This window comes from Vulpes vulpes, unplaced genomic scaffold (genome assembly GCF_048418805.1).
Source record: "Vulpes vulpes isolate BD-2025 unplaced genomic scaffold, VulVul3 u000000688, whole genome shotgun sequence".
Lineage (NCBI taxonomy): Eukaryota > Metazoa > Chordata > Mammalia > Carnivora > Canidae > Vulpes > Vulpes vulpes.
In genome coordinates, this window is record NW_027325760.1 from 84,535 (window position 1) to 112,398 (window position 27,864).

At 76.2% G+C, this 27,864-nt stretch overlaps 15 non-coding genes across 15 annotated transcripts; all 15 read right to left on the reverse strand.

The window, feature by feature from the left end:
- Window positions 1-1,519: 1,519 nt before the first annotated feature.
- Window positions 1,520-1,638, reverse strand: LOC140597179 (5S ribosomal RNA). Its single transcript, XR_011999046.1, has one exon. It is a non-coding gene; the product is annotated as a 5S ribosomal RNA (ribosomal RNA).
- Window positions 1,639-3,288: 1,650 nt separating this feature from the next.
- Window positions 3,289-3,407, reverse strand: LOC140597180 (5S ribosomal RNA). Its single transcript, XR_011999047.1, has one exon. It is a non-coding gene; the product is annotated as a 5S ribosomal RNA (ribosomal RNA).
- Window positions 3,408-5,062: 1,655 nt separating this feature from the next.
- On the reverse strand, window positions 5,063-5,181 carry LOC140597181 (5S ribosomal RNA). The gene has a single exon (XR_011999048.1). It is a non-coding gene; the product is annotated as a 5S ribosomal RNA (ribosomal RNA).
- Window positions 5,182-6,836: 1,655 nt separating this feature from the next.
- On the reverse strand, window positions 6,837-6,955 carry LOC140597182 (5S ribosomal RNA). Its single transcript, XR_011999049.1, has one exon. It is a non-coding gene; the product is annotated as a 5S ribosomal RNA (ribosomal RNA).
- A 1,664-nt stretch (window positions 6,956-8,619) lies between these two features.
- On the reverse strand, window positions 8,620-8,738 carry LOC140597121 (5S ribosomal RNA). Its single transcript, XR_011998988.1, has one exon. It is a non-coding gene; the product is annotated as a 5S ribosomal RNA (ribosomal RNA).
- Window positions 8,739-10,405: 1,667 nt separating this feature from the next.
- LOC140597122 (5S ribosomal RNA) lies at window positions 10,406-10,524 on the reverse strand. The gene has a single exon (XR_011998989.1). It is a non-coding gene; the product is annotated as a 5S ribosomal RNA (ribosomal RNA).
- Window positions 10,525-12,185: 1,661 nt separating this feature from the next.
- LOC140597123 (5S ribosomal RNA) lies at window positions 12,186-12,304 on the reverse strand. The gene has a single exon (XR_011998990.1). It is a non-coding gene; the product is annotated as a 5S ribosomal RNA (ribosomal RNA).
- Window positions 12,305-13,983: 1,679 nt separating this feature from the next.
- LOC140597124 (5S ribosomal RNA) lies at window positions 13,984-14,102 on the reverse strand. The gene has a single exon (XR_011998991.1). It is a non-coding gene; the product is annotated as a 5S ribosomal RNA (ribosomal RNA).
- Window positions 14,103-15,763: 1,661 nt separating this feature from the next.
- Window positions 15,764-15,882, reverse strand: LOC140597125 (5S ribosomal RNA). Its single transcript, XR_011998992.1, has one exon. It is a non-coding gene; the product is annotated as a 5S ribosomal RNA (ribosomal RNA).
- Window positions 15,883-17,530: 1,648 nt separating this feature from the next.
- Window positions 17,531-17,649, reverse strand: LOC140597127 (5S ribosomal RNA). Its single transcript, XR_011998994.1, has one exon. It is a non-coding gene; the product is annotated as a 5S ribosomal RNA (ribosomal RNA).
- Window positions 17,650-19,306: 1,657 nt separating this feature from the next.
- Window positions 19,307-19,425, reverse strand: LOC140597134 (5S ribosomal RNA). The gene has a single exon (XR_011999001.1). It is a non-coding gene; the product is annotated as a 5S ribosomal RNA (ribosomal RNA).
- Window positions 19,426-21,068: 1,643 nt separating this feature from the next.
- LOC140597128 (5S ribosomal RNA) lies at window positions 21,069-21,187 on the reverse strand. Its single transcript, XR_011998995.1, has one exon. It is a non-coding gene; the product is annotated as a 5S ribosomal RNA (ribosomal RNA).
- Window positions 21,188-22,846: 1,659 nt separating this feature from the next.
- LOC140597129 (5S ribosomal RNA) lies at window positions 22,847-22,965 on the reverse strand. Its single transcript, XR_011998996.1, has one exon. It is a non-coding gene; the product is annotated as a 5S ribosomal RNA (ribosomal RNA).
- Window positions 22,966-24,629: 1,664 nt separating this feature from the next.
- Window positions 24,630-24,748, reverse strand: LOC140597130 (5S ribosomal RNA). The gene has a single exon (XR_011998997.1). It is a non-coding gene; the product is annotated as a 5S ribosomal RNA (ribosomal RNA).
- A 1,689-nt stretch (window positions 24,749-26,437) lies between these two features.
- Window positions 26,438-26,556, reverse strand: LOC140597131 (5S ribosomal RNA). Its single transcript, XR_011998998.1, has one exon. It is a non-coding gene; the product is annotated as a 5S ribosomal RNA (ribosomal RNA).
- Between the last annotated feature and the right edge of the window lie 1,308 nt (window positions 26,557-27,864).

Below are 27,864 nucleotides of genomic sequence, written 5' to 3' on the forward strand. Positions count from 1 at the left end.
CGCCGCGCCCGGGGTGGCGGAGGGCGCCTGCCCCGGGCCGGGCGGGGGGGGTGGGGGCCAAGACGCCTCCCGCACCCCGGAGCGGAGGCTGTCGCCGGAGCCCGGGCGCGCTCCCGTCCCCGGCCTGGCGGGCGCGTCGCCGCCGCTCGGCTCCCCGGATGGCACGCCGCCCCACCTCGGACCGCTCACTGGCTGGGGGGGTGCCGCGGGCCGGCGCCGGCCGGCTCCGGACGACCCCTGGCCTCTCCTGTTCTTCAGCCGGCCTGGCTCAAAGCCAAGCCGGGGCCGCCCGCGCCGCCGGACCCCATCCTCGGACAGGCAGGGACACAGACACAGGTGCCCACGACAGACAGACAGACACACACACACACACACACAGACGGAGGGACACGGGCACTCGGAGCTGGGCCACAAGGCCTGTGGGGGCGAGGCAGCCACCCCGCCGGAGGGGCGCAGGCCCTGGAGCTGCCTTAGGAGCCCTGGCAGCCGCGGGCCCTGCAGCCACGGTGTCAGGGATGCCGTTCTGCCCCCATTCCTGCCCATCAGCCGAACCGCCGCGGGACCGTGTGCCTGTGTTGCGTGCGCGGCGCCCACGCCCAGGCGCGGAGCGAGTCTCTCTTGTGTCTCTTGCTGTGTTGCGCGCGGCCCTTTTCGGCATGGGTGCCGGCCGCCCCCGCGTCGCTGTGGCCTTGGCTGTTGCGGGGCCGCGGAGCGCGCAGCCCGGTGCCAACGGGGCCTGAGGCCCCGGGCGGTCGGGCCATCTGGTGTCCCGGGCCCGCGGAGCGTGGACGTCGTGGCTGAGGGCCGAAGGGACGGTGGTCCGCGGGGGAGGCAGGGCATGTCCTTCGGAGAGAAGGTGCAGGCGGGCCCGGGCCGAAGGTGGGGGGGGTTGCGGGTGGCTGGGTGGCTTGGAGGCTGGGGGCGGTGCCAGGGAATTGCTAGGGGCTGGGGGCGGGCCTGGGGGCGGAGATTGGGGCGGGGCGAGGAGGGCCCGCAGGCGGGCCCGGCCCCGGCCCCGGCCCCGGCCCCCAAAGCCCCGCCCCGGCCCCGGCCCCCAAAGCCCCGCCCCGGGCCCCCGGAGGGGCTCGCAGGCCTGCGGAGACGGGATCCAGCCCCCGCCCGGCTCCCCCCAGCGACCGCCCCCTCCCTGCCCCGGCCCCGAGGTTCCTGCTGTCGCCCCGTCCCCTCCGTCGGCCGCCTTCGGGCCCCCGCGGCGCCCTGGGACGCGCGGCCGGCTAGGACGTGGGTGGGTGTGCTTGAAGGGCGGGCTGCGAGGGTGAAGGGCTTGAGAGGAAGAGGAGGTGGTGCATGTGTGTGGCCTCCTGCCCGTGCAGCCGGCGCCCTCGGTGCTCCGCGGCGCCCTGCGGTGCTTCCGGCGGGGCGGGGGCCATGCCACGGGTCGCCCGGAGGGGGGCGCCGCCGCCGCCGCCGCCGCCGCCGCCGCCGCCGCCGCGTTGGTCGAGGGGGCGTTGGCGGCCAAGGGACAGACAGGAAGGCAGGCAAAAGGCCGAGGAAAAAAAGCCTACAGCACCCGGTATTCCCAGGCGGTCTCCCATCCAAGTACTAACCAGGCCCGACCCTGCTTAGCTTCCGAGATCAGACGAGATCGGGCGCGTTCAGGGTGGTATGGCCGTAGACGTCCGCGGCTGCCGCTGGGCGCCCCAAGAGCCTGCTCTGCGCCTCTCCGGGCCAGGCGCCCGCCGCTCCTCAGCCCTCCGCCCGCCCGATCGCGCCAGCCCGCCTGCATGCTCGCCTGCCGGCCCGACTGATTGATTGACTGACCGCCTCCCGCGCCGCGCCCGGGGTGGCGGAGGGCGCCTGCCCCGGGCCGGGCGGGGGGGGTGGGGGCCAAGACGCCTCCCGCACCCCGGAGCGGAGGCTGTCGCCGGAGCCCGGGCGCGCTCCCGTCCCCGGCCTGGCGGGCGCGTCGCCGCCGCTCGGCTCCCCGGATGGCACGCCGCCCCACCTCGGACCGCTCACTGGCTGGGGGGGTGCCGCGGGCCGGCGCCGGCCGGCTCCGGACGACCCCTGGCCTCTCCTGTTCTTCAGCCGGCCTGGCTCAAAGCCAAGCCGGGGCCGCCCGCGCCGCCGGACCCCATCCTCGGACAGGCAGGGACACAGACACAGGTGCCCACGACAGACAGACAGACACACACACACACACACACACAGACGGAGGGACACGGGCACTCGGAGCTGGGCCACAAGGCCTGTGGGGGCGAGGCAGCACCCCGCCGGAGGGGCGCAGGCCCTGGAGCTGCCTTAGGAGCCCTGGCAGCCGCGGGCCCTGCAGCCACGGTGTCAGGGATGCCGTTCTGCCCCCATTCCTGCCCATCAGCCGAACCGCCGCGGGACCGTGTGCCTGTGTTGCGTGCGCGGCGCCCACGCCCAGGCGCGGAGCGAGTCTCTCTTGTGTCTCTTGCTGTGTTGCGCGCGGCCCTTTTCGGCATGGGTGCCGGCCGCCCCCGCGTCGCTGTGGCCTTGGCTGTTGCGGGGCCGCGGAGCGCGCAGCCTGGTGCCAACGGGGCCTGAGGCCCCGGGCGGTCGGGCCATCTGGTGTCCCGGGCCCGCGGAGCGTGGACGTCGTGGCTGAGGGCCGAAGGGACGGTGGTCCGCGGGGGAGGCAGGGCATGTCCTTCGGAGAGAAGGTGCAGGCGGGCCCGGGCCGAAGGTGGGGGGGGTTGCGGGTGGCTGGGTGGCTTGGAGGCTGGGGGCGGTGCCAGGGAATTGCTAGGGGCTGGGGGCGGGCCTGGGGGCGGAGATTGGGGCGGGGCGAGGAGGGCCCGCAGGCGGGCCCGGCCCCGGCCCCGGCCCCGGCCCCGGCCCCCAAAGCCCCGCCCCGGCCCCCCGGAGGGGCTCGCAGGCCTGCGGAGACGGGATCCAGCCCCCGCCCGGCTCCCCCCAGCGACCGCCCCCTCCCCGCCCCGGCCCCGAGGTTCCTGCTGTCGCCCCGTCCCCTCCGTCGGCCGCCTTCGGGCCCCCGCGGCGCCCTGGGACGCGCGGCCGGCTAGGACGTGGGTGGGTGTGCTTGAAGGGCGGGCTGCGAGGGTGAAGGGCTTGAGAGGAAGAGGAGGTGGTGCATGTGTGTGGCCTCCTGCCCGTGCAGCCGGCGCCCTCGGTGCTCCGCGGCGCCCTGCGGTGCTTCCGGCGGGGCGGGGGCCATGCCACGGGTCGCCCGGAGGGGGGCGCCGCCGCCGCCGCCGCCGCCGCCGCCGCCGCCGCGTTGGTCGAGGGGGCGTTGGCGGCCAAGGGACAGACAGGAAGGCAGGCAAAAGGCCGAGGAAAAAAAGCCTACAGCACCCGGTATTCCCAGGCGGTCTCCCATCCAAGTACTAACCAGGCCCGACCCTGCTTAGCTTCCGAGATCAGACGAGATCGGGCGCGTTCAGGGTGGTATGGCCGTAGACGTCCGCGGCTGCCGCTGGGCGCCCCAAGAGCCTGCTCTGCGCCTCTCCGGGCCAGGCGCCCGCCGCTCCTCAGCCCTCCGCCCGCCCGATCGCGCCAGCCCGCCTGCATGCTCGCCTGCCGGCCCGACTGATTGATTGACTGACCGCCTCCCGCGCCGCGCCCGGGGTGGCGGAGGGCGCCTGCCCCGGGCCGGGCGGGGGGGGTGGGGGCCAAGACGCCTCCCGCACCCCGGAGCGGAGGCTGTCGCCGGAGCCCGGGCGCGCTCCCGTCCCCGGCCTGGCGGGCGCGTCGCCGCCGCTCGGCTCCCCGGATGGCACGCCGCCCCACCTCGGACCGCTCACTGGCTGGGGGGGTGCCGCGGGCCGGCGCCGGCCGGCTCCGGACGACCCCTGGCCTCTCCTGTTCTTCAGCCGGCCTGGCTCAAAGCCAAGCCGGGGCCGCCCGCGCCGCCGGACCCCATCCTCGGACAGGCAGGGACACAGACACAGGTGCCCACGACAGACAGACAGACACACACACACACACACACAGACGGAGGGACACGGGCACTCGGAGCTGGGCCACAAGGCCTGTGGGGGCGAGGCAGCCACCCCGCCGGAGGGGCGCAGGCCCTGGAGCTGCCTTAGGAGCCCTGGCAGCCGCGGGCCCTGCAGCCACGGTGTCAGGGATGCCGTTCTGCCCCCATTCCTGCCCATCAGCCGAACCGCCGCGGGACCGTGTGCCTGTGTTGCGTGCGCGGCGCCCACGCCCAGGCGCGGAGCGAGTCTCTCTTGTGTCTCTTGCTGTGTTGCGCGCGGCCCTTTTCGGCATGGGTGCCGGCCGCCCCCGCGTCGCTGTGGCCTTGGCTGTTGCGGGGCCGCGGAGCGCGCAGCCCGGTGCCAACGGGGCCTGAGGCCCCGGGCGGTCGGGCCATCTGGTGTCCCGGGCCCGCGGAGCGTGGACGTCGTGGCTGAGGGCCGAAGGGACGGTGGTCCGCGGGGGAGGCAGGGCATGTCCTTCGGAGAGAAGGTGCAGGCGGGCCCGGGCCGAAGGTGGGGGGGGTTGCGGGTGGCTGGGTGGCTTGGAGGCTGGGGGCGGTGCCAGGGAATTGCTAGGGGCTGGGGGCGGGCCTGGGGGCGGAGATTGGGGCGGGGCGAGGAGGGCCCCGGCCCCGGCCCCGGCCCCCAAAGCCCCGCCCCGGCCCCGGCCCCCAAAGCCCCGCCCCGGCCCCCCGGAGGGGCTCGCAGGCCTGCGGAGACGGGATCCAGCCCCCGCCCGGCTCCCCCCAGCGACCGCCCCCTCCCCGCCCCGGCCCCGAGGTTCCTGCTGTCGCCCCGTCCCCTCCGTCGGCCGCCTTCGGGCCCCCGCGGCGCCCTGGGACGCGCGGCCGGCTAGGACGTGGGTGGGTGTGCTTGAAGGGCGGGCTGCGAGGGTGAAGGGCTTGAGAGGAAGAGGAGGTGGTGCATGTGTGTGGCCTCCTGCCCGTGCAGCCGGCGCCCTCGGTGCTCCGCGGCGCCCTGCGGTGCTTCCGGCGGGGCGGGGGCCATGCCACGGGTCGCCCGGAGGGGGGCGCCGCCGCCGCCGCCGCCGCCGCCGCCGCCGCCGCCGCGTTGGTCGAGGGGGCGTTGGCGGCCAAGGGACAGACAGGAAGGCAGGCAAAAGGCCGAGGAAAAAAAGCCTACAGCACCCGGTATTCCCAGGCGGTCTCCCATCCAAGTACTAACCAGGCCCGACCCTGCTTAGCTTCCGAGATCAGACGAGATCGGGCGCGTTCAGGGTGGTATGGCCGTAGACGTCCGCGGCTGCCGCTGGGCGCCCCAAGAGCCTGCTCTGCGCCTCTCCGGGCCAGGCGCCCGCCGCTCCTCAGCCCTCCGCCCGCCCGATCGCGCCAGCCCGCCTGCATGCTCGCCTGCCGGCCCGACTGATTGATTGACTGACCGCCTCCCGCGCCGCGCCCGGGGTGGCGGAGGGCGCCTGCCCCGGGCCGGGCGGGGGGGGTGGGGGCCAAGACGCCTCCCGCACCCCGGAGCGGAGGCTGTCGCCGGAGCCCGGGCGCGCTCCCGTCCCCGGCCTGGCGGGCGCGTCGCCGCCGCTCGGCTCCCCGGATGGCACGCCGCCCCACCTCGGACCGCTCACTGGCTGGGGGGGTGCCGCGGGCCGGCGCCGGCCGGCTCCGGACGACCCCTGGCCTCTCCTGTTCTTCAGCCGGCCTGGCTCAAAGCCAAGCCGGGGCCGCCCGCGCCGCCGGACCCCATCCTCGGACAGGCAGGGACACAGACACAGGTGCCCACGACAGACAGACAGACACACACACACACACACACAGACGGAGGGACACGGGCACTCGGAGCTGGGCCACAAGGCCTGTGGGGGCGAGGCAGCCACCCCGCCGGAGGGGCGCAGGCCCTGGAGCTGCCTTAGGAGCCCTGGCAGCCGCGGGCCCTGCAGCCACGGTGTCAGGGATGCCGTTCTGCCCCCATTCCTGCCCATCAGCCGAACCGCCGCGGGACCGTGTGCCTGTGTTGCGTGCGCGGCGCCCACGCCCAGGCGCGGAGCGAGTCTCTCTTGTGTCTCTTGCTGTGTTGCGCGCGGCCCTTTTCGGCATGGGTGCCGGCCGCCCCCGCGTCGCTGTGGCCTTGGCTGTTGCGGGGCCGCGGAGCGCGCAGCCCGGTGCCAACGGGGCCTGAGGCCCCGGGCGGTCGGGCCATCTGGTGTCCCGGGCCCGCGGAGCGTGGACGTCGTGGCTGAGGGCCGAAGGGACGGTGGTCCGCGGGGGAGGCAGGGCATGTCCTTCGGAGAGAAGGTGCAGGCGGGCCCGGGCCGAAGGTGGGGGGGGTTGCGGGTGGCTGGGTGGCTTGGAGGCTGGGGGCGGTGCCAGGGAATTGCTAGGGGCTGGGGGCGGGCCTGGGGGCGGAGATTGGGGCGGGGCGAGGAGGGCCCCGGCCCCGGCCCCGGCCCCCAAAGCCCCGCCCCGGCCCCGGCCCCCAAAGCCCCGCCCCGGCCCCCCGGAGGGGCTCGCAGGCCTGCGGAGACGGGATCCAGCCCCCGCCCGGCTCCCCCCAGCGACCGCCCCCTCCCCGCCCCGGCCCCGAGGTTCCTGCTGTCGCCCCGTCCCCTCCGTCGGCCGCCTTCGGGCCCCCGCGGCGCCCTGGGACGCGCGGCCGGCTAGGACGTGGGTGGGTGTGCTTGAAGGGCGGGCTGCGAGGGTGAAGGGCTTGAGAGGAAGAGGAGGTGGTGCATGTGTGTGGCCTCCTGCCCGTGCAGCCGGCGCCCTCGGTGCTCCGCGGCGCCCTGCGGTGCTTCCGGCGGGGCGGGGGCCATGCCACGGGTCGCCCGGAGGGGGGCGCCGCCGCCGCCGCCGCCGCCGCCGCCGCCGCCGCCGCGTTGGTCGAGGGGGCGTTGGCGGCCAAGGGACAGACAGGAAGGCAGGCAAAAGGCCGAGGAAAAAAAGCCTACAGCACCCGGTATTCCCAGGCGGTCTCCCATCCAAGTACTAACCAGGCCCGACCCTGCTTAGCTTCCGAGATCAGACGAGATCGGGCGCGTTCAGGGTGGTATGGCCGTAGACGTCCGCGGCTGCCGCTGGGCGCCCCAAGAGCCTGCTCTGCGCCTCTCCGGGCCAGGCGCCCGCCGCTCCTCAGCCCTCCGCCCGCCCGATCGCGCCAGCCCGCCTGCATGCTCGCCTGCCGGCCCGACTGATTGATTGACTGACCGCCTCCCGCGCCGCGCCCGGGGTGGCGGAGGGCGCCTGCCCCGGGCCGGGCGGGGGGGGTGGGGGCCAAGACGCCTCCCGCACCCCGGAGCGGAGGCTGTCGCCGGAGCCCGGGCGCGCTCCCGTCCCCGGCCTGGCGGGCGCGTCGCCGCCGCTCGGCTCCCCGGATGGCACGCCGCCCCACCTCGGACCGCTCACTGGCTGGGGGGGTGCCGCGGGCCGGCGCCGGCCGGCTCCGGACGACCCCTGGCCTCTCCTGTTCTTCAGCCGGCCTGGCTCAAAGCCAAGCCGGGGCCGCCCGCGCCGCCGGACCCCATCCTCGGACAGGCAGGGACACAGACACAGGTGCCCACGACAGACAGACAGACACACACACACACACACACACACACAGACGGAGGGACACGGGCACTCGGAGCTGGGCCACAAGGCCTGTGGGGGCGAGGCAGCCACCCCGCCGGAGGGGCGCAGGCCCTGGAGCTGCCTTAGGAGCCCTGGCAGCCGCGGGCCCTGCAGCCACGGTGTCAGGGATGCCGTTCTGCCCCCATTCCTGCCCATCAGCCGAACCGCCGCGGGACCGTGTGCCTGTGTTGCGTGCGCGGCGCCCACGCCCAGGCGCGGAGCGAGTCTCTCTTGTGTCTCTTGCTGTGTTGCGCGCGGCCCTTTTCGGCATGGGTGCCGGCCGCCCCCGCGTCGCTGTGGCCTTGGCTGTTGCGGGGCCGCGGAGCGCGCAGCCCGGTGCCAACGGGGCCTGAGGCCCCGGGCGGTCGGGCCATCTGGTGTCCCGGGCCCGCGGAGCGTGGACGTCGTGGCTGAGGGCCGAAGGGACGGTGGTCCGCGGGGGAGGCAGGGCATGTCCTTCGGAGAGAAGGTGCAGGCGGGCCCGGGCCGAAGGTGGGGGGGGTTGCGGGTGGCTGGGTGGCTTGGAGGCTGGGGGCGGTGCCAGGGAATTGCTAGGGGCTGGGGGCGGGCCTGGGGGCGGAGATTGGGGCGGGGCGAGGAGGGCCCGCAGGCGGGCCCGGCCCCGGCCCCGGCCCCGGCCCCGGCCCCCAAAGCCCCGCCCCGGCCCCCCGGAGGGGCTCGCAGGCCTGCGGAGACGGGATCCAGCCCCCGCCCGGCTCCCCCCAGCGACCGCCCCCTCCCCGCCCCGGCCCCGAGGTTCCTGCTGTCGCCCCGTCCCCTCCGTCGGCCGCCTTCGGGCCCCCGCGGCGCCCTGGGACGCGCGGCCGGCTAGGACGTGGGTGGGTGTGCTTGAAGGGCGGGCTGCGAGGGTGAAGGGCTTGAGAGGAAGAGGAGGTGGTGCATGTGTGTGGCCTCCTGCCCGTGCAGCCGGCGCCCTCGGTGCTCCGCGGCGCCCTGCGGTGCTTCCGGCGGGGCGGGGGCCATGCCACGGGTCGCCCGGAGGGGGGCGCCGCCGCCGCCGCCGCCGCCGCCGCCGCCGCCGCCGCCGCCGCGTTGGTCGAGGGGGCGTTGGCGGCCAAGGGACAGACAGGAAGGCAGGCAAAAGGCCGAGGAAAAAAAGCCTACAGCACCCGGTATTCCCAGGCGGTCTCCCATCCAAGTACTAACCAGGCCCGACCCTGCTTAGCTTCCGAGATCAGACGAGATCGGGCGCGTTCAGGGTGGTATGGCCGTAGACGTCTGCGGCTGCCGCTGGGCGCCCCAAGAGCCTGCTCTGCGCCTCTCCGGGCCAGGCGCCCGCCGCTCCTCAGCCCTCCGCCCGCCCGATCGCGCCAGCCCGCCTGCATGCTCGCCTGCCGGCCCGACTGATTGATTGACTGACCGCCTCCCGCGCCGCGCCCGGGGTGGCGGAGGGCGCCTGCCCCGGGCCGGGCGGGGGGGGTGGGGGCCAAGACGCCTCCCGCACCCCGGAGCGGAGGCTGTCGCCGGAGCCCGGGCGCGCTCCCGTCCCCGGCCTGGCGGGCGCGTCGCCGCCGCTCGGCTCCCCGGATGGCACGCCGCCCCACCTCGGACCGCTCACTGGCTGGGGGGGTGCCGCGGGCCGGCGCCGGCCGGCTCCGGACGACCCCTGGCCTCTCCTGTTCTTCAGCCGGCCTGGCTCAAAGCCAAGCCGGGGCCGCCCGCGCCGCCGGACCCCATCCTCGGACAGGCAGGGACACAGACACAGGTGCCCACGACAGACAGACAGACACACACACACACACACACACACACAGACGGAGGGACACGGGCACTCGGAGCTGGGCCACAAGGCCTGTGGGGGCGAGGCAGCCACCCCGCCGGAGGGGCGCAGGCCCTGGAGCTGCCTTAGGAGCCCTGGCAGCCGCGGGCCCTGCAGCCACGGTGTCAGGGATGCCGTTCTGCCCCCATTCCTGCCCATCAGCCGAACCGCCGCGGGACCGTGTGCCTGTGTTGCGTGCGCGGCGCCCACGCCCAGGCGCGGAGCGAGTCTCTCTTGTGTCTCTTGCTGTGTTGCGCGCGGCCCTTTTCGGCATGGGTGCCGGCCGCCCCCGCGTCGCTGTGGCCTTGGCTGTTGCGGGGCCGCGGAGCGCGCAGCCCGGTGCCAACGGGGCCTGAGGCCCCGGGCGGTCGGGCCATCTGGTGTCCCGGGCCCGCGGAGCGTGGACGTCGTGGCTGAGGGCCGAAGGGACGGTGGTCCGCGGGGGAGGCAGGGCATGTCCTTCGGAGAGAAGGTGCAGGCGGGCCCGGGCCGAAGGTGGGGGGGGTTGCGGGTGGCTGGGTGGCTTGGAGGCTGGGGGCGGTGCCAGGGAATTGCTAGGGGCTGGGGGCGGGCCTGGGGGCGGAGATTGGGGCGGGGCGAGGAGGGCCCGCAGGCGGGCCCGGCCCCGGCCCCGGCCCCGGCCCCGGCCCCCAAAGCCCCGCCCCGGCCCCCCGGAGGGGCTCGCAGGCCTGCGGAGACGGGATCCAGCCCCCGCCCGGCTCCCCCCAGCGACCGCCCCCTCCCCGCCCCGGCCCCGAGGTTCCTGCTGTCGCCCCGTCCCCTCCGTCGGCCGCCTTCGGGCCCCCGCGGCGCCCTGGGACGCGCGGCCGGCTAGGACGTGGGTGGGTGTGCTTGAAGGGCGGGCTGCGAGGGTGAAGGGCTTGAGAGGAAGAGGAGGTGGTGCATGTGTGTGGCCTCCTGCCCGTGCAGCCGGCGCCCTCGGTGCTCCGCGGCGCCCTGCGGTGCTTCCGGCGGGGCGGGGGCCATGCCACGGGTCGCCCGGAGGGGGGCGCCGCCGCCGCCGCCGCCGCCGCCGCCGCCGCCGCCGCCGCCGCCGCGTTGGTCGAGGGGGCGTTGGCGGCCAAGGGACAGACAGGAAGGCAGGCAAAAGGCCGAGGAAAAAAAGCCTACAGCACCCGGTATTCCCAGGCGGTCTCCCATCCAAGTACTAACCAGGCCCGACCCTGCTTAGCTTCCGAGATCAGACGAGATCGGGCGCGTTCAGGGTGGTATGGCCGTAGACGTCCGCGGCTGCCGCTGGGCGCCCCAAGAGCCTGCTCTGCGCCTCTCCGGGCCAGGCGCCCGCCGCTCCTCAGCCCTCCGCCCGCCCGATCGCGCCAGCCCGCCTGCATGCTCGCCTGCCGGCCCGACTGATTGATTGACTGACCGCCTCCCGCGCCGCGCCCGGGGTGGCGGAGGGCGCCTGCCCCGGGCCGGGCGGGGGGGGTGGGGGCCAAGACGCCTCCCGCACCCCGGAGCGGAGGCTGTCGCCGGAGCCCGGGCGCGCTCCCGTCCCCGGCCTGGCGGGCGCGTCGCCGCCGCTCGGCTCCCCGGATGGCACGCCGCCCCACCTCGGACCGCTCACTGGCTGGGGGGGTGCCGCGGGCCGGCGCCGGCCGGCTCCGGACGACCCCTGGCCTCTCCTGTTCTTCAGCCGGCCTGGCTCAAAGCCAAGCCGGGGCCGCCCGCGCCGCCGGACCCCATCCTCGGACAGGCAGGGACACAGACACAGGTGCCCACGACAGACAGACAGACACACACACACACACACACACACACAGACGGAGGGACACGGGCACTCGGAGCTGGGCCACAAGGCCTGTGGGGGCGAGGCAGCCACCCCGCCGGAGGGGCGCAGGCCCTGGAGCTGCCTTAGGAGCCCTGGCAGCCGCGGGCCCTGCAGCCACGGTGTCAGGGATGCCGTTCTGCCCCCATTCCTGCCCATCAGCCGAACCGCCGCGGGACCGTGTGCCTGTGTTGCGTGCGCGGCGCCCACGCCCAGGCGCGGAGCGAGTCTCTCTTGTGTCTCTTGCTGTGTTGCGCGCGGCCCTTTTCGGCATGGGTGCCGGCCGCCCCCGCGTCGCTGTGGCCTTGGCTGTTGCGGGGCCGCGGAGCGCGCAGCCCGGTGCCAACGGGGCCTGAGGCCCCGGGCGGTCGGGCCATCTGGTGTCCCGGGCCCGCGGAGCGTGGACGTCGTGGCTGAGGGCCGAAGGGACGGTGGTCCGCGGGGGAGGCAGGGCATGTCCTTCGGAGAGAAGGTGCAGGCGGGCCCGGGCCGAAGGTGGGGGGGGTTGCGGGTGGCTGGGTGGCTTGGAGGCTGGGGGCGGTGCCAGGGAATTGCTAGGGGCTGGGGGCGGGCCTGGGGGCGGAGATTGGGGCGGGGCGAGGAGGGCCCGCAGGCGGGCCCGGCCCCGGCCCCGGCCCCGGCCCCGGCCCCCAAAGCCCCGCCCCGGCCCCCCGGAGGGGCTCGCAGGCCTGCGGAGACGGGATCCAGCCCCCGCCCGGCTCCCCCCAGCGACCGCCCCCTCCCCGCCCCGGCCCCGAGGTTCCTGCTGTCGCCCCGTCCCCTCCGTCGGCCGCCTTCGGGCCCCCGCGGCGCCCTGGGACGCGCGGCCGGCTAGGACGTGGGTGGGTGTGCTTGAAGGGCGGGCTGCGAGGGTGAAGGGCTTGAGAGGAAGAGGAGGTGGTGCATGTGTGTGGCCTCCTGCCCGTGCAGCCGGCGCCCTCGGTGCTCCGCGGCGCCCTGCGGTGCTTCCGGCGGGGCGGGGGCCATGCCACGGGTCGCCCGGAGGGGGGCGCCGCCGCCGCCGCCGCCGCCGCCGCCGCCGCCGCCGCCGCGTTGGTCGAGGGGGCGTTGGCGGCCAAGGGACAGACAGGAAGGCAGGCAAAAGGCCGAGGAAAAAAAGCCTACAGCACCCGGTATTCCCAGGCGGTCTCCCATCCAAGTACTAACCAGGCCCGACCCTGCTTAGCTTCCGAGATCAGACGAGATCGGGCGCGTTCAGGGTGGTATGGCCGTAGACGTCCGCGGCTGCCGCTGGGCGCCCCAAGAGCCTGCTCTGCGCCTCTCCGGGCCAGGCGCCCGCCGCTCCTCAGCCCTCCGCCCGCCCGATCGCGCCAGCCCGCCTGCATGCTCGCCTGCCGGCCCGACTGATTGATTGACTGACCGCCTCCCGCGCCGCGCCCGGGGTGGCGGAGGGCGCCTGCCCCGGGCCGGGCGGGGGGGGTGGGGGCCAAGACGCCTCCCGCACCCCGGAGCGGAGGCTGTCGCCGGAGCCCGGGCGCGCTCCCGTCCCCGGCCTGGCGGGCGCGTCGCCGCCGCTCGGCTCCCCGGATGGCACGCCGCCCCACCTCGGACCGCTCACTGGCTGGGGGGGTGCCGCGGGCCGGCGCCGGCCGGCTCCGGACGACCCCTGGCCTCTCCTGTTCTTCAGCCGGCCTGGCTCAAAGCCAAGCCGGGGCCGCCCGCGCCGCCGGACCCCATCCTCGGACAGGCAGGGACACAGACACAGGTGCCCACGACAGACAGACAGACACACACACACACACACACACACAGACGGAGGGACACGGGCACTCGGAGCTGGGCCACAAGGCCTGTGGGGGCGAGGCAGCCACCCCGCCGGAGGGGCGCAGGCCCTGGAGCTGCCTTAGGAGCCCTGGCAGCCGCGGGCCCTGCAGCCACGGTGTCAGGGATGCCGTTCTGCCCCCATTCCTGCCCATCAGCCGAACCGCCGCGGGACCGTGTGCCTGTGTTGCGTGCGCGGCGCCCACGCCCAGGCGCGGAGCGAGTCTCTCTTGTGTCTCTTGCTGTGTTGCGCGCGGCCCTTTTCGGCATGGGTGCCGGCCGCCCCCGCGTCGCTGTGGCCTTGGCTGTTGCGGGGCCGCGGAGCGCGCAGCCCGGTGCCAACGGGGCCTGAGGCCCCGGGCGGTCGGGCCATCTGGTGTCCCGGGCCCGCGGAGCGTGGACGTCGTGGCTGAGGGCCGAAGGGACGGTGGTCCGCGGGGGAGGCAGGGCATGTCCTTCGGAGAGAAGGTGCAGGCGGGCCCGGGCCGAAGGTGGGGGGGGTTGCGGGTGGCTGGGTGGCTTGGAGGCTGGGGGCGGTGCCAGGGAATTGCTAGGGGCTGGGGGCGGGCCTGGGGGCGGAGATTGGGGCGGGGCGAGGAGGGCCCGCAGGCGGGCCCGGCCCCGGCCCCGGCCCCGGCCCCCAAAGCCCCGCCCCGGCCCCGGCCCCCAAAGCCCCGCCCCGGCCCCCCGGAGGGGCTCGCAGGCCTGCGGAGACGGGATCCAGCCCCCGCCCGGCTCCCCCCAGCGACCGCCCCCTCCCCGCCCCGGCCCCGAGGTTCCTGCTGTCGCCCCGTCCCCTCCGTCGGCCGCCTTCGGGCCCCCGCGGCGCCCTGGGACGCGCGGCCGGCTAGGACGTGGGTGGGTGTGCTTGAAGGGCGGGCTGCGAGGGTGAAGGGCTTGAGAGGAAGAGGAGGTGGTGCATGTGTGTGGCCTCCTGCCCGTGCAGCCGGCGCCCTCGGTGCTCCGCGGCGCCCTGCGGTGCTTCCGGCGGGGCGGGGGCCATGCCACGGGTCGCCCGGAGGGGGGCGCCGCCGCCGCCGCCGCCGCCGCCGCCGCCGCCGCCGCCGCGTTGGTCGAGGGGGCGTTGGCGGCCAAGGGACAGACAGGAAGGCAGGCAAAAGGCCGAGGAAAAAAAGCCTACAGCACCCGGTATTCCCAGGCGGTCTCCCATCCAAGTACTAACCAGGCCCGACCCTGCTTAGCTTCCGAGATCAGACGAGATCGGGCGCGTTCAGGGTGGTATGGCCGTAGACGTCCGCGGCTGCCGCTGGGCGCCCCAAGAGCCTGCTCTGCGCCTCTCCGGGCCAGGCGCCCGCCGCTCCTCAGCCCTCCGCCCGCCCGATCGCGCCAGCCCGCCTGCATGCTCGCCTGCCGGCCCGACTGATTGATTGACTGACCGCCTCCCGCGCCGCGCCCGGGGTGGCGGAGGGCGCCTGCCCCGGGCCGGGCGGGGGGGGTGGGGGCCAAGACGCCTCCCGCACCCCGGAGCGGAGGCTGTCGCCGGAGCCCGGGCGCGCTCCCGTCCCCGGCCTGGCGGGCGCGTCGCCGCCGCTCGGCTCCCCGGATGGCACGCCGCCCCACCTCGGACCGCTCACTGGCTGGGGGGGTGCCGCGGGCCGGCGCCGGCCGGCTCCGGACGACCCCTGGCCTCTCCTGTTCTTCAGCCGGCCTGGCTCAAAGCCAAGCCGGGGCCGCCCGCGCCGCCGGACCCCATCCTCGGACAGGCAGGGACACAGACACAGGTGCCCACGACAGACAGACAGACACACACACACACACACACACACACAGACGGAGGGACACGGGCACTCGGAGCTGGGCCACAAGGCCTGTGGGGGCGAGGCAGCCACCCCGCCGGAGGGGCGCAGGCCCTGGAGCTGCCTTAGGAGCCCTGGCAGCCGCGGGCCCTGCAGCCACGGTGTCAGGGATGCCGTTCTGCCCCCATTCCTGCCCATCAGCCGAACCGCCGCGGGACCGTGTGCCTGTGTTGCGTGCGCGGCGCCCACGCCCAGGCGCGGAGCGAGTCTCTCTTGTGTCTCTTGCTGTGTTGCGCGCGGCCCTTTTCGGCATGGGTGCCGGCCGCCCCCGCGTCGCTGTGGCCTTGGCTGTTGCGGGGCCGCGGAGCGCGCAGCCCGGTGCCAACGGGGCCTGAGGCCCCGGGCGGTCGGGCCATCTGGTGTCCCGGGCCCGCGGAGCGTGGACGTCGTGGCTGAGGGCCGAAGGGACGGTGGTCCGCGGGGGAGGCAGGGCATGTCCTTCGGAGAGAAGGTGCAGGCGGGCCCGGGCCGAAGGTGGGGGGGGTTGCGGGTGGCTGGGTGGCTTGGAGGCTGGGGGCGGTGCCAGGGAATTGCTAGGGGCTGGGGGCGGGCCTGGGGGCGGAGATTGGGGCGGGGCGAGGAGGGCCCGCAGGCGGGCCCGGCCCCGGCCCCGGCCCCGGCCCCGGCCCCCAAAGCCCCGCCCCGGCCCCCCGGAGGGGCTCGCAGGCCTGCGGAGACGGGATCCAGCCCCCGCCCGGCTCCCCCCAGCGACCGCCCCCTCCCCGCCCCGGCCCCGAGGTTCCTGCTGTCGCCCCGTCCCCTCCGTCGGCCGCCTTCGGGCCCCCGCGGCGCCCTGGGACGCGCGGCCGGCTAGGACGTGGGTGGGTGTGCTTGAAGGGCGGGCTGCGAGGGTGAAGGGCTTGAGAGGAAGAGGAGGTGGTGCATGTGTGTGGCCTCCTGCCCGTGCAGCCGGCGCCCTCGGTGCTCCGCGGCGCCCTGCGGTGCTTCCGGCGGGGCGGGGGCCATGCCACGGGTCGCCCGGAGGGGGGCGCCGCCGCCGCCGCCGCCGCCGCCGCCGCCGCCGCCGCCGCGTTGGTCGAGGGGGCGTTGGCGGCCAAGGGACAGACAGGAAGGCAGGCAAAAGGCCGAGGAAAAAAAGCCTACAGCACCCGGTATTCCCAGGCGGTCTCCCATCCAAGTACTAACCAGGCCCGACCCTGCTTAGCTTCCGAGATCAGACGAGATCGGGCGCGTTCAGGGTGGTATGGCCGTAGACGTCCGCGGCTGCCGCTGGGCGCCCCAAGAGCCTGCTCTGCGCCTCTCCGGGCCAGGCGCCCGCCGCTCCTCAGCCCTCCGCCCGCCCGATCGCGCCAGCCCGCCTGCATGCTCGCCTGCCGGCCCGACTGATTGATTGACTGACCGCCTCCCGCGCCGCGCCCGGGGTGGCGGAGGGCGCCTGCCCCGGGCCGGGCGGGGGGGGTGGGGGCCAAGACGCCTCCCGCACCCCGGAGCGGAGGCTGTCGCCGGAGCCCGGGCGCGCTCCCGTCCCCGGCCTGGCGGGCGCGTCGCCGCCGCTCGGCTCCCCGGATGGCACGCCGCCCCACCTCGGACCGCTCACTGGCTGGGGGGGTGCCGCGGGCCGGCGCCGGCCGGCTCCGGACGACCCCTGGCCTCTCCTGTTCTTCAGCCGGCCTGGCTCAAAGCCAAGCCGGGGCCGCCCGCGCCGCCGGACCCCATCCTCGGACAGGCAGGGACACAGACACAGGTGCCCACGACAGACAGACAGACACACACACACACACACACACAGACGGAGGGACACGGGCACTCGGAGCTGGGCCACAAGGCCTGTGGGGGCGAGGCAGCCACCCCGCCGGAGGGGCGCAGGCCCTGGAGCTGCCTTAGGAGCCCTGGCAGCCGCGGGCCCTGCAGCCACGGTGTCAGGGATGCCGTTCTGCCCCCATTCCTGCCCATCAGCCGAACCGCCGCGGGACCGTGTGCCTGTGTTGCGTGCGCGGCGCCCACGCCCAGGCGCGGAGCGAGTCTCTCTTGTGTCTCTTGCTGTGTTGCGCGCGGCCCTTTTCGGCATGGGTGCCGGCCGCCCCCGCGTCGCTGTGGCCTTGGCTGTTGCGGGGCCGCGGAGCGCGCAGCCCGGTGCCAACGGGGCCTGAGGCCCCGGGCGGTCGGGCCATCTGGTGTCCCGGGCCCGCGGAGCGTGGACGTCGTGGCTGAGGGCCGAAGGGACGGTGGTCCGCGGGGGAGGCAGGGCATGTCCTTCGGAGAGAAGGTGCAGGCGGGCCCGGGCCGAAGGTGGGGGGGGTTGCGGGTGGCTGGGTGGCTTGGAGGCTGGGGGCGGTGCCAGGGAATTGCTAGGGGCTGGGGGCGGGCCTGGGGGCGGAGATTGGGGCGGGGCGAGGAGGGCCCCGGCCCCGGCCCCGGCCCCCAAAGCCCCGCCCCGGCCCCGGCCCCCAAAGCCCCGCCCCGGCCCCCCGGAGGGGCTCGCAGGCCTGCGGAGACGGGATCCAGCCCCCGCCCGGCTCCCCCCAGCGACCGCCCCCTCCCCGCCCCGGCCCCGAGGTTCCTGCTGTCGCCCCGTCCCCTCCGTCGGCCGCCTTCGGGCCCCCGCGGCGCCCTGGGACGCGCGGCTGGCTAGGACGTGGGTGGGTGTGCTTGAAGGGCGGGCTGCGAGGGTGAAGGGCTTGAGAGGAAGAGGAGGTGGTGCATGTGTGTGGCCTCCTGCCCGTGCAGCCGGCGCCCTCGGTGCTCCGCGGCGCCCTGCGGTGCTTCCGGCGGGGCGGGGGCCATGCCACGGGTCGCCCGGAGGGGGGCGCCGCCGCCGCCGCCGCCGCCGCCGCCGCGTTGGTCGAGGGGGCGTTGGCGGCCAAGGGACAGACAGGAAGGCAGGCAAAAGGCCGAGGAAAAAAAGCCTACAGCACCCGGTATTCCCAGGCGGTCTCCCATCCAAGTACTAACCAGGCCCGACCCTGCTTAGCTTCCGAGATCAGACGAGATCGGGCGCGTTCAGGGTGGTATGGCCGTAGACGTCCGCGGCTGCCGCTGGGCGCCCCAAGAGCCTGCTCTGCGCCTCTCCGGGCCAGGCGCCCGCCGCTCCTCAGCCCTCCGCCCGCCCGATCGCGCCAGCCCGCCTGCATGCTCGCCTGCCGGCCCGACTGATTGATTGACTGACCGCCTCCCGCGCCGCGCCCGGGGTGGCGGAGGGCGCCTGCCCCGGGCCGGGCGGGGGGGGTGGGGGCCAAGACGCCTCCCGCACCCCGGAGCGGAGGCTGTCGCCGGAGCCCGGGCGCGCTCCCGTCCCCGGCCTGGCGGGCGCGTCGCCGCCGCTCGGCTCCCCGGATGGCACGCCGCCCCACCTCGGACCGCTCACTGGCTGGGGGGGTGCCGCGGGCCGGCGCCGGCCGGCTCCGGACGACCCCTGGCCTCTCCTGTTCTTCAGCCGGCCTGGCTCAAAGCCAAGCCGGGGCCGCCCGCGCCGCCGGACCCCATCCTCGGACAGGCAGGGACACAGACACAGGTGCCCACGACAGACAGACAGACACACACACACACACACACACAGACGGAGGGACACGGGCACTCGGAGCTGGGCCACAAGGCCTGTGGGGGCGAGGCAGCCACCCCGCCGGAGGGGCGCAGGCCCTGGAGCTGCCTTAGGAGCCCTGGCAGCCGCGGGCCCTGCAGCCACGGTGTCAGGGATGCCGTTCTGCCCCCATTCCTGCCCATCAGCCGAACCGCCGCGGGACCGTGTGCCTGTGTTGCGTGCGCGGCGCCCACGCCCAGGCGCGGAGCGAGTCTCTCTTGTGTCTCTTGCTGTGTTGCGCGCGGCCCTTTTCGGCATGGGTGCCGGCCGCCCCCGCGTCGCTGTGGCCTTGGCTGTTGCGGGGCCGCGGAGCGCGCAGCCCGGTGCCAACGGGGCCTGAGGCCCCGGGCGGTCGGGCCATCTGGTGTCCCGGGCCCGCGGAGCGTGGACGTCGTGGCTGAGGGCCGAAGGGACGGTGGTCCGCGGGGGAGGCAGGGCATGTGCTTCGGAGAGAAGGTGCAGGCGGGCCCGGGCCGAAGGTGGGGGGGGTTGCGGGTGGCTGGGTGGCTTGGAGGCTGGGGGCGGTGCCAGGGAATTGCTAGGGGCTGGGGGCGGGCCTGGGGGCGGAGATTGGGGCGGGGCGAGGAGGGCCCCGGCCCCGGCCCCAGCCCCCAAAGCCCCGCCCCGGCCCCGGCCCCCAAAGCCCCGCCCCGGCCCCCCGGAGGGGCTCGCAGGCCTGCGGAGACGGGATCCAGCCCCCGCCCGGCTCCCCCCAGCGACCGCCCCCTCCCCGCCCCGGCCCCGAGGTTCCTGCTGTCGCCCCGTCCCCTCCGTCGGCCGCCTTCGGGCCCCCGCGGCGCCCTGGGACGCGCGGCCGGCTAGGACGTGGGTGGGTGTGCTTGAAGGGCGGGCTGCGAGGGTGAAGGGCTTGAGAGGAAGAGGAGGTGGTGCATGTGTGTGGCCTCCTGCCCGTGCAGCCGGCGCCCTCGGTGCTCCGCGGCGCCCTGCGGTGCTTCCGGCGGGGCGGGGGCCATGCCACGGGTCGCCCGGAGGGGGGCGCCGCCGCCGCCGCCGCCGCCGCCGCCGCCGCCGCCGCGTTGGTCGAGGGGGCGTTGGCGGCCAAGGGACAGACAGGAAGGCAGGCAAAAGGCCGAGGAAAAAAAGCCTACAGCACCCGGTATTCCCAGGCGGTCTCCCATCCAAGTACTAACCAGGCCCGACCCTGCTTAGCTTCCGAGATCAGACGAGATCCGGCGCGTTCAGGGTGGTATGGCCGTAGACGTCCGCGGCTGCCGCTGGGCGCCCCAAGAGCCTGCTCTGCGCCTCTCCGGGCCAGGCGCCCGCCGCTCCTCAGCCCTCCGCCCGCCCGATCGCGCCAGCCCGCCTGCATGCTCGCCTGCCGGCCCGACTGATTGATTGACTGACCGCCTCCCGCGCCGCGCCCGGGGTGGCGGAGGGCGCCTGCCCCGGGCCGGGCGGGGGGGGTGGGGGCCAAGACGCCTCCCGCACCCCGGAGCGGAGGCTGTCGCCGGAGCCCGGGCGCGCTCCCGTCCCCGGCCTGGCGGGCGCGTCGCCGCCGCTCGGCTCCCCGGATGGCACGCCGCCCCACCTCGGACCGCTCACTGGCTGGGGGGGTGCCGCGGGCCGGCGCCGGCCGGCTCCGGACGACCCCTGGCCTCTCCTGTTCTTCAGCCGGCCTGGCTCAAAGCCAAGCCGGGGCCGCCCGCGCCGCCGGACCCCATCCTCGGACAGGCAGGGACACAGACACAGGTGCCCACGACAGACAGACAGACACACACACACACACACACACACACAGACGGAGGGACACGGGCACTCGGAGCTGGGCCACAAGGCCTGTGGGGGCGAGGCAGCCACCCCGCCGGAGGGGCGCAGGCCCTGGAGCTGCCTTAGGAGCCCTGGCAGCCGCGGGCCCTGCAGCCACGGTGTCAGGGATGCCGTTCTGCCCCCATTCCTGCCCATCAGCCGAACCGCCGCGGGACCGTGTGCCTGTGTTGCGTGCGCGGCGCCCACGCCCAGGCGCGGAGCGAGTCTCTCTTGTGTCTCTTGCTGTGTTGCGCGCGGCCCTTTTCGGCATGGGTGCCGGCCGCCCCCGCGTCGCTGTGGCCTTGGCTGTTGCGGGGCCGCGGAGCGCGCAGCCCGGTGCCAACGGGGCCTGAGGCCCCGGGCGGTCGGGCCATCTGGTGTCCCGGGCCCGCGGAGCGTGGACGTCGTGGCTGAGGGCCGAAGGGACGGTGGTCCGCGGGGGAGGCAGGGCATGTCCTTCGGAGAGAAGGTGCAGGCGGGCCCGGGCCGAAGGTGGGGGGGGTTGCGGGTGGCTGGGTGGCTTGGAGGCTGGGGGCGGTGCCAGGGAATTGCTAGGGGCTGGGGGCGGGCCTGGGGGCGGAGATTGGGGCGGGGCGAGGAGGGCCCGCAGGCGGGCCCGGCCCCGGCCCCGGCCCCGGCCCCGGCCCCCAAAGCCCCGCCCCGGCCCCCCGGAGGGGCTCGCAGGCCTGCGGAGACGGGATCCAGCCCCCGCCCGGCTCCCCCCAGCGACCGCCCCCTCCCCGCCCCGGCCCCGAGGTTCCTGCTGTCGCCCCGTCCCCTCCGTCGGCCGCCTTCGGGCCCCCGCGGCGCCCTGGGACGCGCGGCCGGCTAGGACGTGGGTGGGTGTGCTTGAAGGGCGGGCTGCGAGGGTGAAGGGCTTGAGAGGAAGAGGAGGTGGTGCATGTGTGTGGCCTCCTGCCCGTGCAGCCGGCGCCCTCGGTGCTCCGCGGCGCCCTGCGGTGCTTCCGGCGGGGCGGGGGCCATGCCACGGGTCGCCCGGAGGGGGGCGCCGCCGCCGCCGCCGCCGCCGCGTTGGTCGAGGGGGCGTTGGCGGCCAAGGGACAGACAGGAAGGCAGGCAAAAGGCCGAGGAAAAAAAGCCTACAGCACCCGGTATTCCCAGGCGGTCTCCCATCCAAGTACTAACCAGGCCCGACCCTGCTTAGCTTCCGAGATCAGACGAGATCGGGCGCGTTCAGGGTGGTATGGCCGTAGACGTCCGCGGCTGCCGCTGGGCGCCCCAAGAGCCTGCTCTGCGCCTCTCCGGGCCAGGCGCCCGCCGCTCCTCAGCCCTCCGCCCGCCCGATCGCGCCAGCCCGCCTGCATGCTCGCCTGCCGGCCCGACTGATTGATTGACTGACCGCCTCCCGCGCCGCGCCCGGGGTGGCGGAGGGCGCCTGCCCCGGGCCGGGCGGGGGGGGTGGGGGCCAAGACGCCTCCCGCACCCCGGAGCGGAGGCTGTCGCCGGAGCCCGGGCGCGCTCCCGTCCCCGGCCTGGCGGGCGCGTCGCCGCCGCTCGGCTCCCCGGATGGCACGCCGCCCCACCTCGGACCGCTCACTGGCTGGGGGGGTGCCGCGGGCCGGCGCCGGCCGGCTCCGGACGACCCCTGGCCTCTCCTGTTCTTCAGCCGGCCTGGCTCAAAGCCAAGCCGGGGCCGCCCGCGCCGCCGGACCCCATCCTCGGACAGGCAGGGACACAGACACAGGTGCCCACGACAGACAGACAGACACACACACACACACACACACACAGACGGAGGGACACGGGCACTCGGAGCTGGGCCACAAGGCCTGTGGGGGCGAGGCAGCCACCCCGCCGGAGGGGCGCAGGCCCTGGAGCTGCCTTAGGAGCCCTGGCAGCCGCGGGCCCTGCAGCCACGGTGTCAGGGATGCCGTTCTGCCCCCATTCCTGCCCATCAGCCGAACCGCCGCGGGACCGTGTGCCTGTGTTGCGTGCGCGGCGCCCACGCCCAGGCGCGGAGCGAGTCTCTCTTGTGTCTCTTGCTGTGTTGCGCGCGGCCCTTTTCGGCATGGGTGCCGGCCGCCCCCGCGTCGCTGTGGCCTTGGCTGTTGCGGGGCCGCGGAGCGCGCAGCCCGGTGCCAACGGGGCCTGAGGCCCCGGGCGGTCGGGCCATCTGGTGTCCCGGGCCCGCGGAGCGTGGACGTCGTGGCTGAGGGCCGAAGGGACGGTGGTCCGCGGGGGAGGCAGGGCATGTCCTTCGGAGAGAAGGTGCAGGCGGGCCCGGGCCGAAGGTGGGGGGGGTTGCGGGTGGCTGGGTGGCTTGGAGGCTGGGGGCGGTGCCAGGGAATTGCTAGGGGCTGGGGGCGGGCCTGGGGGCGGAGATTGGGGCGGGGCGAGGAGGGCCCGCAGGCGGGCCCGGCCCCGGCCCCGGCCCCGGCCCCGGCCCCCAAAGCCCCGCCCCGGCCCCCCGGAGGGGCTCGCAGGCCTGCGGAGACGGGATCCAGCCCCCGCCCGGCTCCCCCCAGCGACCGCTCCCTCCCCGCCCCGGCCCCGAGGTTCCTGCTGTCGCCCCGTCCCCTCCGTCGGCCGCCTTCGGGCCCCCGCGGCGCCCTGGGACGCGCGGCCGGCTAGGACGTGGGTGGGTGTGCTTGAAGGGCGGGCTGCGAGGGTGAAGGGCTTGAGAGGAAGAGGAGGTGGTGCATGTGTGTGGCCTCCTGCCCGTGCAGCCGGCGCCCTCGGTGCTCCGCGGCGCCCTGCGGTGCTTCCGGCGGGGCGGGGGCCATGCCACGGGTCGCCCGGAGGGGGGCGCCGCCGCCGCCGCCGCCGCCGCCGCCGCCGCCGCCGCCGCGTTGGTCGAGGGGGCGTTGGCGGCCAAGGGACAGACAGGAAGGCAGGCAAAAGGCCGAGGAAAAAAAGCCTACAGCACCCGGTATTCCCAGGCGGTCTCCCATCCAAGTACTAACCAGGCCCGACCCTGCTTAGCTTCCGAGATCAGACGAGATCGGGCGCGTTCAGGGTGGTATGGCCGTAGACGTCCGCGGCTGCCGCTGGGCGCCCCAAGAGCCTGCTCTGCGCCTCTCCGGGCCAGGCGCCCGCCGCTCCTCAGCCCTCCGCCCGCCCGATCGCGCCAGCCCGCCTGCATGCTCGCCTGCCGGCCCGACTGATTGATTGACTGACCGCCTCCCGCGCCGCGCCCGGGGTGGCGGAGGGCGCCTGCCCCGGGCCGGGCGGGGGGGGTGGGGGCCAAGACGCCTCCCGCACCCCGGAGCGGAGGCTGTCGCCGGAGCCCGGGCGCGCTCCCGTCCCCGGCCTGGCGGGCGCGTCGCCGCCGCTCGGCTCCCCGGATGGCACGCCGCCCCACCTCGGACCGCTCACTGGCTGGGGGGGTGCCGCGGGCCGGCGCCGGCCGGCTCCGGACGACCCCTGGCCTCTCCTGTTCTTCAGCCGGCCTGGCTCAAAGCCAAGCCGGGGCCGCCCGCGCCGCCGGACCCCATCCTCGGACAGGCAGGGACACAGACACAGGTGCCCACGACAGACAGACAGACACACACACACACACACACAGACGGAGGGACACGGGCACTCGGAGCTGGGCCACAAGGCCTGTGGGGGCGAGGCAGCCACCCCGCCGGAGGGGCGCAGGCCCTGGAGCTGCCTTAGGAGCCCTGGCAGCCGCGGGCCCTGCAGCCACGGTGTCAGGGATGCCGTTCTGCCCCCATTCCTGCCCATCAGCCGAACCGCCGCGGGACCGTGTGCCTGTGTTGCGTGCGCGGCGCCCACGCCCAGGCGCGGAGCGAGTCTCTCTTGTGTCTCTTGCTGTGTTGCGCGCGGCCCTTTTCGGCATGGGTGCCGGCCGCCCCCGCGTCGCTGTGGCCTTGGCTGTTGCGGGGCCGCGGAGCGCGCAGCCCGGTGCCAACGGGGCCTGAGGCCCCGGGCGGTCGGGCCATCTGGTGTCCCGGGCCCGCGGAGCGTGGACGTCGTGGCTGAGGGCCGAAGGGACGGTGGTCCGCGGGGGAGGCAGGGCATGTCCTTCGGAGAGAAGGTGCAGGCGGGCCCGGGCCGAAGGTGGGGGGGGTTGCGGGTGGCTGGGTGGCTTGGAGGCTGGGGGCGGTGCCAGGGAATTGCTAGGGGCTGGGGGCGGGCCTGGGGGCGGAGATTGGGGCGGGGCGAGGAGGGCCCGCAGGCGGGCCCGGCCCCGGCCCCGGCCCCGGCCCCGGCCCCCAAAGCCCCGCCCCGGCCCCCCGGAGGGGCTCGCAGGCCTGCGGAGACGGGATCCAGCCCCCGCCCGGCTCCCCCCAGCGACCGCCCCCTCCCCGCCCCGGCCCCGAGGTTCCTGCTGTCGCCCCGTCCCCTCCGTCGGCCGCCTTCGGGCCCCCGCGGCGCCCTGGGACGCGCGGCCGGCTAGGACGTGGGTGGGTGTGCTTGAAGGGCGGGCTGCGAGGGTGAAGGGCTTGAGAGGAAGAGGAGGTGGTGCATGTGTGTGGCCTCCTGCCCGTGCAGCCGGCGCCCTCGGTGCTCCGCGGCGCCCTGCGGTGCTTCCGGCGGGGCGGGGGCCATGCCACGGGTCGCCCGGAGGGGGGCGCCGCCGCCGCCGCCGCCGCCGCCGCCGCCGCCGCCGCCGCCGCCGCCGCGTTGGTCGAGGGGGCGTTGGCGGCCAAGGGACAGACAGGAAGGCAGGCAAAAGGCCGAGGAAAAAAAGCCTACAGCACCCGGTATTCCCAGGCGGTCTCCCATCCAAGTACTAACCAGGCCCGACCCTGCTTAGCTTCCGAGATCAGACGAGATCGGGCGCGTTCAGGGTGGTATGGCCGTAGACGTCCGCGGCTGCCGCTGGGCGCCCCAAGAGCCTGCTCTGCGCCTCTCCGGGCCAGGCGCCCGCCGCTCCTCAGCCCTCCGCCCGCCCGATCGCGCCAGCCCGCCTGCATGCTCGCCTGCCGGCCCGACTGATTGATTGACTGACCGCCTCCCGCGCCGCGCCCGGGGTGGCGGAGGGCGCCTGCCCCGGGCCGGGCGGGGGGGGTGGGGGCCAAGACGCCTCCCGCACCCCGGAGCGGAGGCTGTCGCCGGAGCCCGGGCGCGCTCCCGTCCCCGGCCTGGCGGGCGCGTCGCCGCCGCTCGGCTCCCCGGATGGCACGCCGCCCCACCTCGGACCGCTCACTGGCTGGGGGGGTGCCGCGGGCCGGCGCCGGCCGGCTCCGGGCGACCCCTGGCCTCTCCTGTTCTTCAGCCGGCCTGGCTCAAAGCCAAGCCGGGGCCGCCCGCGCCGCCGGACCCCATCCTCGGACAGGCAGGGACACAGACACAGGTGCCCACGACAGACAGACAGACACACACACACACACACACACAGACGGAGGGACACGGGCACTCGGAGCTGGGCCACAAGGCCTGTGGGGGCGAGGCAGCCACCCCGCCGGAGGGGCGCAGGCCCTGGAGCTGCCTTAGGAGCCCTGGCAGCCGCGGGCCCTGCAGCCACGGTGTCAGGGATGCCGTTCTGCCCCCATTCCTGCCCATCAGCCGAACCGCCGCGGGACCGTGTGCCTGTGTTGCGTGCGCGGCGCCCACGCCCAGGCGCGGAGCGAGTCTCTCTTGTGTCTCTTGCTGTGTTGCGCGCGGCCCTTTTCGGCATGGGTGCCGGCCGCCCCCGCGTCGCTGTGGCCTTGGCTGTTGCGGGGCCGCGGAGCGCGCAGCCCGGTGCCAACGGGGCCTGAGGCCCCGGGCGGTCGGGCCATCTGGTGTCCCGGGCCCGCGGAGCGTGGACGTCGTGGCTGAGGGCCGAAGGGACGGTGGTCCGCGGGGGAGGCAGGGCATGTCCTTCGGAGAGAAGGTGCAGGCGGGCCCGGGCCGAAGGTGGGGGGGGTTGCGGGTGGCTGGGTGGCTTGGAGGCTGGGGGCGGTGCCAGGGAATTGCTAGGGGCTGGGGGCGGGCCTGGGGGCGGAGATTGGGGCGGGGCGAGGAGGGCCCGCAGGCGGGCCCGGCCCCGGCCCCGGCCCCGGCCCCGGCCCCGGCCCCCAAAGCCCCGCCCCGGCCCCGGCCCCCAAAGCCCCGCCCCGGCCCCCCGGAGGGGCTCGCAGGCCTGCGGAGACGGGATCCAGCCCCCGCCCGGCTCCCCCCAGCGACCGCTCCCTCCCCGCCCCGGCCCCGAGGTTCCTGCTGTCGCCCCGTCCCCTCCGTCGGCCGCCTTCGGGCCCCCGCGGCGCCCTGGGACGCGCGGCCGGCTAGGACGTGGGTGGGTGTGCTTGAAGGGCGGGCTGCGAGGGTGAAGGGCTTGAGAGGAAGAGGAGGTGGTGCATGTGTGTGGCCTCCTGCCCGTGCAGCCGGCGCCCTCGGTGCTCCGCGGCGCCCTGCGGTGCTTCCGGCGGGGCGGGGGCCATGCCACGGGTCGCCCGGAGGGGGGCGCCGCCGCCGCCGCCGCCGCCGCCGCCGCCGCCGCCGCCGCGTTGGTCGAGGGGGCGTTGGCGGCCAAGGGACAGACAGGAAGGCAGGCAAAAGGCCGAGGAAAAAAAGCCTACAGCACCCGGTATTCCCAGGCGGTCTCCCATCCAAGTACTAACCAGGCCCGACCCTGCTTAGCTTCCGAGATCAGACGAGATCGGGCGCGTTCAGGGTGGTATGGCCGTAGACGTCCGCGGCTGCCGCTGGGCGCCCCAAGAGCCTGCTCTGCGCCTCTCCGGGCCAGGCGCCCGCCGCTCCTCAGCCCTCCGCCCGCCCGATCGCGCCAGCCCGCCTGCATGCTCGCCTGCCGGCCCGACTGATTGATTGACTGACCGCCTCCCGCGCCGCGCCCGGGGTGGCGGAGGGCGCCTGCCCCGGGCCGGGCGGGGGGGGTGGGGGCCAAGACGCCTCCCGCACCCCGGAGCGGAGGCTGTCGCCGGAGCCCGGGCGCGCTCCCGTCCCCGGCCTGGCGGGCGCGTCGCCGCCGCTCGGCTCCCCGGATGGCACGCCGCCCCACCTCGGACCGCTCACTGGCTGGGGGGGTGCCGCGGGCCGGCGCCGGCCGGCTCCGGACGACCCCTGGCCTCTCCTGTTCTTCAGCCGGCCTGGCTCAAAGCCAAGCCGGGGCCGCCCGCGCCGCCGGACCCCATCCTCGGACAGGCAGGGACACAGACACAGGTGCCCACGACAGACAGACAGACACACACACACACACACACAGACGGAGGGACACGGGCACTCGGAGCTGGGCCACAAGGCCTGTGGGGGCGAGGCAGCCACCCCGCCGGAGGGGCGCAGGCCCTGGAGCTGCCTTAGGAGCCCTGGCAGCCGCGGGCCCTGCAGCCACGGTGTCAGGGATGCCGTTCTGCCCCCATTCCTGCCCATCAGCCGAACCGCCGCGGGACCGTGTGCCTGTGTTGCGTGCGCGGCGCCCACGCCCAGGCGCGGAGCGAGTCTCTCTTGTGTCTCTTGCTGTGTTGCGCGCGGCCCTTTTCGGCATGGGTGCCGGCCGCCCCCGCGTCGCTGTGGCCTTGGCTGTTGCGGGGCCGCGGAGCGCGCAGCCCGGTGCCAACGGGGCCTGAGGCCCCGGGCGGTCGGGCCATCTGGTGTCCCGGGCCCGCGGAGCGTGGACGTCGTGGCTGAGGGCCGAAGGGACGGTGGTCCGCGGGGGAGGCAGGGCATGTCCTTCGGAGAGAAGGTGCAGGCGGGCCCGGGCCGAAGGTGGGGGGGGTTGCGGGTGGCTGGGTGGCTTGGAGGCTGGGGGCGGTGCCAGGGAATTGCTAGGGGCTGGGGGCGGGCCTGGGGGCGGAGATTGGGGCGGGGCGAGGAGGGCCCGCAGGCGGGCCCGGCCCCGGCCCCGGCCCCGGCCCCGGCCCCCAAAGCCCCGCCCCGGCCCCCCGGAGGGGCTCGCAGGCCTGCGGAGACGGGATCCAGCCCCCGCCCGGCTCCCCCCAGCGACCGCCCCCTCCCCGCCCCGGCCCCGAGGTTCCTGCTGTC